The following is a 12,569-nucleotide window of genomic DNA, read 5'->3' as shown; positions in this document are numbered from 1 at the left end:
CTTAACATGTGGCTAATAGTAAATGTTCTCTTGTGGCTCATATATTAAAACTGAGCCTCAAGGAAAAGCTTCTTTACAGTAGAAGAGATTTTGTCAAGTTGGAAAAACCAATTAGAGTAATAATAAAATATAAAGATAAAATCATAATGGTGTGTTTCTAGAAAGAGGGAGGATAAGTTTAGATCAAGGAGAGGAAGTAATATTAGCAAAGTGGTCCAAACAGAAGGACAGTTTATGGCAATAGAAATACATTTTTCTCAAGGGAGGCTTTGACCTGCCTGAGGTAGTTTATCAGAATTTGACTGGATCCAAGATTACAAAAGACAATGGATGGCCACACAGAATAAAGGTCAATATTTAAATGGATAAATAAGAATTACATCTATTTTTTAACCTATAAGCATACTGTTATATACCTACCTTTATCTAATAAATGAAGGAATTTTACCTGTATGAGATCTTGAAGCTACATAACCAGGGGGGCCATGTGACACTATAGTATTCTATTTCATCATTTCTTATGTTGCATATATATATATATATATATATATATATATATATATATATATATATATATATATATATAGAGAGAGAGAGAGAGAGAGAGAGAGAGAGAGAGAGAGTTGGGGATGTCCTATTATTTAATTTCCACATCTCCCTCTGACCTCCTACTCCACCAATCTCAATGCATGAGTGCACACACACACACACACACACACACACACTCACACTCACACACATATGACCTTCAGATAGGTTATCTTAGTTTAAGTGTTTGGTTTTGTTTTGTTTTTATTTATAACTATGAAGTGCATACTAAACACTTACCTAACTATTTGATCTCTCTAATACCTAATGCTATGTTTTATTCATATAAAAGTTCTGGTAAAAACAAAAGAGCATTATTTACATTTTACAGATTCACATAGAGACCTAAATTTCTTGTTCAGGGTCAATCATTTTTCATATAGACTACGGCAGTTATCTCTTAACTCTTCTCATTACTTCATTTTAGAGGTAGCTTAAGACCCAGATTTCTAACTTTCAAGACCCACTCTCTTTACAACATGATGGGTAGCACATGATGTCAACACGACTTATCACTGGTGGTATTGACCTTGATTATTTCATGTTTGATAGGATTTTCCACTGTAAAGTTATAATTTTTCCTCTTCAGTATTCTGTTTGTTAGAAAGGAATCACTAAGTGTAGCTCACACTCAAGGGGAAAGGAATTAATCTTCACCATCCAGAAGGAAAGATATAAAGGAATTTGTAGTGATATGTTAAAATGACCACACTAATTAATGTATTTTGGGAAAAACATTTTGAAACAATGCAAATTATCCTAAAGTTTTGCCTACTAATTTTTAGTATTCATTGGTGTATCTTGCTTGCAGAAATTATTACTGTGTGGTGGCAGTCTACGGGTGATTTTCTAATTCCTTCATTTCTTCTAAAGTTATTTATTGTAGTTCTTCTGAAAGGAAGACTTATCCCTTTACTTTCTATTTATTTATTTAATCATTTATTTTTGCCAGTAGACTCATGAATATGTATTGTATCCTTTCAATTACAATCCAATGATATGGTTATTTATCAAAGTGTTCAAATTACTCCAGATTTAGCTATTGGTAACTATTAAAGTTGACTCCTTTGATCTTTCAACATACCTCCACTCCCCCCTGCCCTGCCCCTTTTTGAGAACTTCCCTGTCACCTGGCACAACAAGATGCTCTAGGCTCACCTTGTACTACTCCTGGCTCCAGCACTAGAATCAGCTATTTTTCCAAAGAGTACCAGTTCTTTTTATTATAGAATGGTATATAGAAATGAAGATTTGGATATATTTTGTGATTTTTTTAGAAATGGGTTTTTTTTTTCTTATAGAAATATTTGATTTTGTTTATAATCAAATTTGTTCACTTCTTAGTTTCAGCCTTTGGCTTAATACTTAAATCTTCCTCAACTCACTGTATATAGTCACCAATGTATCTTTGGGTAACAATAGTAATAATTTTACAGAACTCTAATGTTAGTTAATAAGAAGTCTAAGGTAATCCTTATTCTCCTGTTTCATTGCTAGGGAAAATGACAAGTCATGATGTTTTTGACTTACCAGCAAATTAGCACAACTGTGTTAGTCAAGCATACCTTCAAACCTTGTGGTTAATTATAGCATCTCTGCAAAGAAAGTTTAAGGATGGAATGGTGATAGGTATGTATTTCTTCCAAATTGTACTATATTTAAGATTTTTGAAATTTGGCATAGGTCCCCAATGAGTTTGGTCATAGCCTATTTTTAATAGTAATGGAGAAGATCACATCTCTTGAGCCAAAGTGAAAGGTCTTAGTAGCAAATTGCCTCTTCCTGGTGCTGATGAAGTTCTTTTAACCTTCTACTTTTTCCATATAGTTGTTTGTGAGAAAGTCATGGAATTACATTAAAGAATTAATGAATGTAGTGTGAAAGGACTTTGCATTTACAAAATATTTGCTTGGAGTCGAGAGTGGTCCAGGGCAACGGAGTGTATGTTGGGAGTGTGGGGCAAGTAACATACCATAGGAGAGGAGGTGACTCCATTAGCCAATAAAGTTCTCTAAGATTTTTCTAATCAAATGGTCTCTATTTATGACATGTAATTAAGCACACACAAAATAAATAGTGCAAGTACTAAAGAAATATGCTATACCTTCTAAGACCGGCAATCCCTTTAGCATTGTGATACTAAGAATTATCAAGGTAATTATACATTTAAAAACATTTTCTGGGCTTCCCTGGTGATTCAGTGGTTGAGAGTCTGCCTACCGATGCAGGGGACGTGGGTTTGTGCCCCGGTCCGGGAGGATCCCGCATGCCACAGAGCAGCTAGTCCCATGGGCCATGGCCGTGGAGCCTGTGCTTCACAATGGGAGAGGCCAGAACAGTGAGAGGCCTGTGTACTGCAAAAAAAAAAAAAAAAAAAAAAAGAAAAAAAATTTAAAAAAAAACTATAAAGAAAGATAAATAAACTAACATTTCTTTCCTGACTTCTGGCACTATCTTCTCAGATACTCTAAATTATAGCCAGAAGAATTGTTATCATTTAAGAGATCCTATGTACTATTATCAGTTAAGTTTCTTCTTAAAATTTATATATATTTATGTATAATTATATAGAAAATATTATATATGAATAATAATATAATATATTAGATTAAACTTATTTAATATATAATTATAATCATAAAATATGATTATATATATCAATTAAGCTTAAAATATTTATATAAAATATGTGTACACTATACATAAATATATGTATATACATATATATGCACCCATATATATGTAACATAGGTAACATCTGTAAGTATATATTATATTATGTATATTATTATATACATATATACATATGTTACATATAGGTAACATATGTAAATATATATTTATATTATATATATATATAATATATATATATAGAAAGAGAGAGAGAGAAACTCATTGTACTAATTTTTCTCTTCTTCATCTGACTCAACAATATGGAGTCTTAGAGACATTTCCTTGTTAATATCTGTAGTATAGTTCTTTTTTTTTTAAATGTCACAGTTAACTCTTTCTCTAGTATTTGACTTTAAGTTTTCTCTAAACTTTTGCTTTCAAAACAGTGCTATTATGAACATATTTTTAACATTACTCTTTGTACTTGCAACACTGTTTCTCTAGGTTGCTCATCAACAGTTGCAATTGCATAGTCTTAAAGAAACTATACTTAAACTTAATAGACACAACAATATTACCTCCACAGTGGTATAAAAGTTCTCCCTCTCTGGTTGTCAAAACTTGAAACTCAAACCTTCAAACTTTGGCTAAGCTTATAAGGAAGAATTATACCTCATTATTTTATTTTTCATTTGCAGATTTCTTCTTTGATCAAGCACTTTTCATATGTTTATAAGACATTCTTATTTTCTTCTTTTGGAATTGCCTGTCTATAACCTTTTCTTGCTTTTTCTACTGGGTTGTTTTTATTTGTAAGAATTTCTAATATACGTAAGAAATATTAATCCCTTGTTGCATTTATTGAAGTTTCTTCTCTTAGTCACTTATTAGTTATCTTTATGGTACTTTTAAACATGTTGGAGTTCTACTTGTATAGTCTAATGTGTTAATCTTTTATTTTATGCCTGTATGTGTTCTATGGCTATTCTGTTTCCATAATCTATTTGTCTTCTGTTGTGCTAACAATACAATGTTTTAAATACTTAAGACTTATAGTATATTTAAATATCTAGTAGGGTAATTACATTCTCTTTGTTCTTTTTCAAAATATTCTTGGCTACTCTTGCATTTTAAAATCTGTTTTCATAGTTAATACCAATTTCTCTCTTGGCTGTATTTTTCCTAAGACTTTCAGTTAAAAACATCATTTATTTACTTTCAACTTTCCTTGTTTTTAATGAATGCATTTAATGTAGTACATTTCCCTTGTTATAACTGTATCTCATAGGTTTTTATTTTGTGATCTTGCAGGAGATATTTTAAATAGGTCTGTTATTGTCAATTCAGCCTGTGACATCTTGTTCTGTGAATGTTGCAATGCCTCAGAACAATTCTGGCTTCTGGAATTTTGATAAATACAAGGCCCCTGATGTCAATCACACTGGCAGGAAGTCACCTTGCTTCAGCTGTGAATACCATAACTAATAGATAATTTTGTAGTATAAATACATAGAGCATAGATAAGGACTGAAGTCCTCACATAGGTGTGAATAAGAGCAGATGAGGCCATCATAAAACAGTCTGTGATCTTGATACTCAAAATGTGGAAAAGAACAAAAGACTAGCATCGTCTAGAGTCTTCTTAGGAATGTGGACCCCTCCCCAGATCTACTGAGTGAAAAGTGGCATATTAATATGATCTCCAGGTGATGTGTATGAATATTACAGTTTAAAAACCACTGCTGGGGTAATTTAATCATATTCTCCTTACTGCTGAAAATTGAAGGATACAGTGAACAATAAGAAACTTGATATATTTTCTCTCTCAATTTCTTCCAGCTGTATACTTCCAGTAATCCTGAAAATATGTACTGGCTTTTCAGCCTGACCATTAACTATAAAGATAATAATCTTGTTTCTGGATCCTTTATGTTTATTTGAGGTGAAGGCAGACCTATTCTTATTACTCTATATGAGGTCTTTGTTATCTCTAACACATGCTAATAACAGCTTCCTATCCAGTCTCAGTGCTTTCAGTGTTAGCCTTTTCAGATTACTTTTCACATGGCTCCTAGACAGACTTATCTATAATGAAAACCTTTAATGTCTCTTTATAACTTTCAGGATGAAAACACAAATTCTTGGTAGAGCATTTAAGGAATTTTATCACCTCCCTAGCCTATAAATTATAACCAAAGTGAATATAGCAACTGCTACTGATGCTCCCCTATATCCTTTCAGTCCACCTGAGTCCACCTTTTAGCACTCTGAAATCTTTCTCTTCCAATCTCCTGGGTCTCTCTTCTTCTCTGCCCGAGGATTTTCTCCTCAAGACCAGAGTTCAGGGTGCCTCACCAGGTGCAACTTGGAAATGCTAAGAGTTAGCCCCCCTGGGTGACCCTTAAACAACTGGGGGTCAGAGTTCGAGATAAATATTTCAGTCTCACTATTCTCTTATGGGAAAATCCTTAGATTGTTTTCTAATGGTTTCTCCAAGCTTCTCCAGTGGAATTGAGTTCCAGTTGCTCAAACAGTTGGCTTAATAATATGCTTTGTTTTGGCTTCTCTCTCTTTTCAATTCCCCACTCCTCTCACTTGCTTCTTGGAATCACCTTGCAAAACTCCTTGAACCTAGGTGCTTCACTCAGGGTCTGCTTTCTGGGGGAACTGAAGTGAAGGCAGTTAGTACTGAGTGTGACCCTTGAAAGCAGATTCTCAGCACTGGATTCTGAAATGGGATCACTTTCCAGTGAGATGGAAACAGGGATCGCTTGGCCAGTGGTGAGTGGGATGGTGAAGACGTTTGCTGCTGGAGTAAAGTGGGAGCATGTGGAGATGGAAGGGCAAGCACTGGCTTATGCAAGAGGACCAGCACTGGGAACATACGAAATCAAGTATGATGAAAAGGATAGTGGCTGACATTTATTAAGTGCTCTGGAATCCTTGAAGGAGGAGAATATAAAGCTTAGATTAGCAAACTATCTTTTCAGAGCATGTTGTGAAAACCAGAAGGCCTTGATGCCAGCATTTAAAAAGACTCTCATGTCGTGTAGCTAGAGGAGTTACCTGCCTGGCCTCATTGCCTTGATAGCTAGGGTACGATCTCGTTATAGCACAAGCAGGAGCTTGTAGTCCCTGCTGCACGAGTTTCCAGACCTGAGCTAGTTGTCAGACTCAGGGGCCGTCAAGCCAGTAGCTTCCTGCTTTAAGTACTTGACTCTCACTTCTTTGCTCCAGGGCTTTCTCAAACTCATCAGGAGCATGGTTTGCTGCACTTAGGGGACCAAGAAGTGTGTGGATGTATGGCATGGGAAGAGTTATAACCACCCAGGAGGCAACCCTCAATGATGGGAGATGAGGGTCCTGGATAAATGACCCTGTCTCCCACCATTCAGTGAGAATCCTCAGACCTGTTTTACCTGGTCTCTATAGAATTTAACACTGGTCACCTATGTAGCAAATTGTTCATGAGCACATCCTTTTTGGGTTTTTTTTTTTTTTTTGGTTTGTTTTTTTTGGTTTCTCTCTCTTTTCCATCCCATCTTCCCCATTGTTCATTTGTGCTTCCCAAATTCTTGCTTCAGGGTCCGATTTTGGGGGGACACAAACTAAGGCAGGGAAGCTCTCACTATTCTTTAAACACATCAGCTTCATATTCAAAATGTTCACATGCTTGTTGGGAAAGGGTTAAGTGTGACTACAGAGTAAAAGATTCTTGGGCTTTCTCTTAAGAGAACTCACAGGGAGATAGTTATTACTCTGATGAATTTCCTCTGGTAAAAATTCTGTTCCTTAGCCTTTTTTTTTTTTTTTTTTTTTTTTTGCGGTATGTGGGCCTCTCACTGCTGTGGCCTCTCCCATTGTGGAGCACAGGCTCCGGATGCGCAGTCTCAGTGGCCATGGCTCACTGGCCCAGCTGCTCCGCGGCATGTGGGATCTTCCCGGACCGGGGCATGAACCCATGTCCCCTGCATCGGCAGGCGGACTCTCAACCACTGCGCCACCAGGGAAGCTCTCCTTAGCCTTTTAAGCATAGAATTCTGATTTTGTGTACTAAGAAGTATTGTATCTGTCCACTGTTTCTTCTCTGCTTCTTTGCCCCACGTTTCCAGGGAAAACTAAAACCTTCCTTCTTTCTTTATGGATTCTAGTAATTTCAAGGAAAACACAGGCAGTTTTTCTTGAGAATCATCCTGTTTTTCCTTGACTACTTTACCTTTATATAACTCTTTAAGTTTTAGTTTTATAGTCTGACTCTTAAAGAACACACTTATTTCCTCTCTTTCTGAATTCCTACAGGGTAACCATATAGCAGTCTCATTTACTAATTATTCTCCATCCTTCATGCTTTTGCTCATGATGTTCTTTACTAGAGGTTCTTCATTAATCTCCCATCTCACTGACTTAGACTCATATGGTGGAGGCAACTTTGGGGAACTTTCCTTGACCATCAGGCAGTTAAATCCCTCTTTTATTTTTCACATCCTACATATACTTTTATTATAGGAAGAATCCCATTTAATTGCAGTTTTCTGTGTGAATGCCCTTGAGGTCAGAAATTATGTCTTACTCATCTTTGTATCCACAATACATAATAAGCACTCCTTGTATGTTTGTGGAACTAATCACGTGCATTGTGAGAAGAAATAGCAGTAAAGAATCTGCACAAGCCTATGATACTTGTAGCAGGATGTTGATGTTGAACTATGGTTTAAACCATTTTGAGGGGTCTCCACAACTAGAAGTAACATTTCCCAAATCAGAATGGCTTCTTGACCATGAATCTTGGTGAGTTCACAGAGAAATAAAAATATCTGAGACTATTAGCTTGGCATATACTATATAATTCTTGCCCAACTTCTCAACAGCATAGTTGTCCAGGCCATAAGGGTAGATTTCCAGCTGATTCTTTCATGTGAATCATTCTTTATTTTTTGCATATAAAATAGCCAAGATAATATGTTAAACACTTTCTGTAATAAGAGAAATATTTCACTTAAAAAATATCTAAAAATTATACAGGTAACATAGATTTCTGGCTTGTAGATGGAACCTTAGAACTCCTTAGACAGTTTTCTTACTGGCACCCACACTGAGACACGGGCTTATCCAAGGTGCTATCCATTTGATCTTGATTAAAAGAAATTGGGGGTCTTCCCTGGTGGTGCAGTGGTTGAGAGTCCGCCTGCCGATGCAGGGGACACGGGTTTGTGCCCCGGCCCGGGAAGATCCCACATGCCGTGGAGCGGCTGGGCCCATGAGCCATGGCCGCTGGGCCTGTGCATCCAGAGCCTGTGCTCTGCAACGGGAGGGGCCACAACAGTGGGAGGCCTGCGTACCGCAAAAAAAAAAAAAAAAACTTGAGAGGATGAATAAAGCACCAAAGTATAAGATGAAAGTACCATATGACATAGGGTAGCTATATCAGATATTGTTTTCTTAGACTTTTAACAGCAATGTAAGCTTTTAGAAAAATGATTAATGTTGAACAAAGAAACAAAGCAAAAGAAAGTGTCACTGTAATTAAGACTCTAAGATTTTTGGGGGGAGTGTATCATAATATAGATAACTTTTATTATAAAGCTAAAAATTAATTATTTATTATTTTAATAACTTTTTCATGAGCACCTATTGTAAATCAGATACTATAATATATATTCAATGTGGAAAATTTGGAGAATGCAGATAACATTACAACAGCAAAACTATATCATTATTCATAGATACCACTGTTAAAATTATGATCTCTCTCTCTCTCGTACACATACACACACATGTGTTTCTCAACACCCCAAAATAAAGAGAGCCTATTTGTCCACATGTTGCAATTGCCATAAGGCAAGCTACACTTATATTTAAGAGAGTTTTCTTAATTTGTTTAAAGGACAATTTATCCTGGTTGATGTGGATGTGTATACACACACACACACACACACACACACACACACACACACACAAAACAGGTTTGGCAGTTCCCATTGGTTGGTCACCTGCTTAATAATAATCCTCCATTTTCGCTTTTCAAGAAAACTCCATTTTTTTGTAACATGGAGGAGCTGCATGCTGTAGGGGAGGCTGGGAGCCTCCTTAGTCCTGGAATTAAATCTTGATTAATGTCAATTATGGCACTCCTGTATCCTTTCCTAGAATTGGAACTAAGAATGCAAATGAGGCTCAAATATACTGAGTGAAATAAAGACTCTCAGAAAACTTTGAGAAAGATTTTGTTACTTTTTTCTTTTTTTGGGCTGCACATTGAAGCATGTGGAATCTTAGTTTCCAGACCAGGGATGGAACCTTGCCTCCTGTAGTGGAAGCGTGGAGTCTTAACCACTGGACCACCAGGGAAGTCCAGATTTTGTTACTTTTAACAAGGGGCATGAGAATGGGGTACACTCTGCATGGGAGTTCTTGTGTTTCTCTACTCACTACTCTTTTATTCCAAATTATATTTTAAGAAATTTGTATAGTAAACAGCCTTCAAAAATAGAAATAGTCTGGAGTAAAGGACGCGTTTGCTTACTGTCCAGAATAAAAAATATAACATCGCCTTCCAGCACAAAAGTCAAGCAGGTTTGCTTAAAGCCCATATAAAAGATTAGAATTTCCTCCTATCAGGGTTCCTCTCCTATTAAACAATCCACAGTATATGCAGGCATCACCAGGCCCTTGTCACATTGCCCTGTGGGAATGGTGACTTTGGGAAATAGTTCAAAAAATTGATGATGCTATGGCCATTGCTTTTATTATGAGTAATAAACTCTCCATCTCTGACTCACCAAGGAGTCTCACTCTTTTGTCAACATCCATGGAACTGTGACAAACTAATTTGTTAGCCTGCATTCTCCTTCTCACTTCTGGCCATTGCACAGTGTCCTGTGAAATTGTGAGAGCAGGGTTGTGGCAGCCACTTTATGATCATGAGGATTAAAATCTGAGGACAAAAGTCAACACTATGTGTGGGCAGAGCAAAAAAATATATATGGAGAGAACTTGGGTTATTGAAGATAAGTCTATGATAACTTTTGGAATTATTCTACTCTAGGTTCATTTTAGTTGAAATGATACAGTTTGCCTATTTTTAAAATCATTTGAGTCTGATTTTCTGTTAACTGTTGGCAAAAGCATTTATTCTAAATCATCAAGGAATGCAGAACAGTTTTAAAGGCCTGTTTACTGCCAACAAACACAATAACACCCAACATTTATTTAGTACATATATGCAAGCTTAGTAATAAATATTTTGTGTACATTTAAAAATTTAATCCTTAAGTAACCACCCTGCATGGTTGTTATTATTATTTTAAACACAGAGAATCTGAGCCTCCAGAGTCTAAGGAATAAGCCTAAGATAATTCAGATAATAGGTGACAGAACTGAGATTCAAATCCAGGTCCACCTGGTAACAAAGCCTATGTTCCTAACCCTGATATTGTGTTTCCCAAATTGTTAGGATGCTCATCACTTATTCCTTTGGTACTGACTTTTAAGCATTTAACAATGAATTCTTCTTACATAAATGGGGCATGAATTTGGACCAGTTATATAAGTCTCTGTGCAAATAAATGCCAGGAATCATTCTGCCTGAAAATGAACTTTTTAATTTGTCCCCAAACAGTAATTTTAAATCAGAGGTCTGCTAGGTTTTCAGATCAGAACATAAAATTAGATGCTGATGAGGTATTACCAAAAGTGAATTTGTCCCGCTTGTTGTGGACTAATTACATCAACATATATCATCCTTGCGATTGCAAAAGATGTTGTGTTGTACAGATAGATAACAAAAAAGAGAGGTTAACATACCTCCAATCCATCTCTTATTCAGTAGTTCCTTTATTACTCAAAAACTGCTCCAACCTTCAACTAAACCTGAAACCACAGACAGAAACAACCCCCCAGACTGTTGGATTCTAAGCTTTATGCTGTCACAGGCTGGGTTTGACTAGTTCAGATCACTATCACTTAGGCTAGTGTCTACTCTCAACTACTCACATGAGTAGATAAATTAACAAATGAAATCCAAGGAACTAAAAAAAAATATGTGTATCTTTGTTTTGATTCATAATGCTACCTTGGGGAGACTGCAGCAGTGTTCTCTGTGATTCTGGGTAAAAACATCTTCATGAAATGGAACATTTCTTAGTATATAATCCCTGGATGATTTTCTATTATAATTGAGCGTGACAAAGTGATAACCCATGTAGCTTCTTAGGGTGGTGGAAAGAGGTAGAAATATTCAGTGAAGATTTTGAAGTGTTGGAAAGTATGTATGGAAAGTGTACAGAAAATGTTTGAAGTGTTGGAAAGATAAAAGATGACTAAAACATCCTAAAGATTTCTTTTCTGTGTCTGTAGTACCAGGAGTGACATCAGAACATAACCTACTTCTCAACCGTAATATAGTTTTTAATATAAAAGTTATTTGTTATCATTCACTACCGTGGCCCAGAAGAGAAACATAATGCAAATACATTATCTATTGTAATATAGCTTTGACGTGTATTTCCCGGGTGCAGTTGTTTTCCAGGGAATCTAATCCTAATTATTTAACACTTTCAAAGTCAATAAATTATTGGAGGGAAACAAAAAGCCTGTTGGCAGGTGAAATTTCTCTGTGATATGAAAGCTGTGTCATGAAGTGAGAAGTTACAACAAGGTATCATTTAATAATAGCAAGTAATATTTTTAAATTACTGTTTAAAAATGTATTGCCTGATATCAAAATGACTTTATATAAATGCTGTGTCCTCAGTTTAAAAGGACACTAGTATACCCCTAGGACTAAACAGGCCTTTTCTCTACTTAATTAAATTAAGTGCAGTGTACAGTGCCTCTCTGCAAAGATTAACAGAATACATACCTTGTCAGTTTAAGTGTTGCCTGTGGCGGTATTTTTTTTTCTAATTTAATTAAAAGATGTTCCTTTATGAAGAACAAGCTTGCAGCATAATTCCTCGTACGTTTACATTTCTAAAGTCTGTTTGGGGAAAGTGGAGAGTGAAGAGAAAGAAGAGAAAAGGCAAAGGGAGGAGAGGGGACCAAATTATAGATATATAAGAGGAAGTTAACAATATTTCCTGGTTTTCAGGAAAACTTTATTTCAAAAGTCAATATGAGTGGAAATAAACCACGTGTCTGGGAAGACAACCATTTTCACTGTGGTGTGTTAGACCATGTCTTCATCTTATGCCAAGTCAACAGCCTTCGCAAGAACACTGGACCTTTGTTAAAGAGGTTATTATACCACAAACTCCCACATATTCAGATTCCATACAATGTATTATTATTCAGTGATAAGAAGTCTCAGGCTACACAAAACATGGATGAACCTTAAATGCATGTTGCTAAGTGAAAGAAACCAGTCCAAA

This window comes from Mesoplodon densirostris, chromosome 8 (genome assembly GCF_025265405.1).
Source record: "Mesoplodon densirostris isolate mMesDen1 chromosome 8, mMesDen1 primary haplotype, whole genome shotgun sequence".
Classification (NCBI taxonomy): Eukaryota; Metazoa; Chordata; class Mammalia; order Artiodactyla; family Ziphiidae; genus Mesoplodon; species Mesoplodon densirostris.
Note: the sequence above shows the minus strand (reverse complement) of the source record.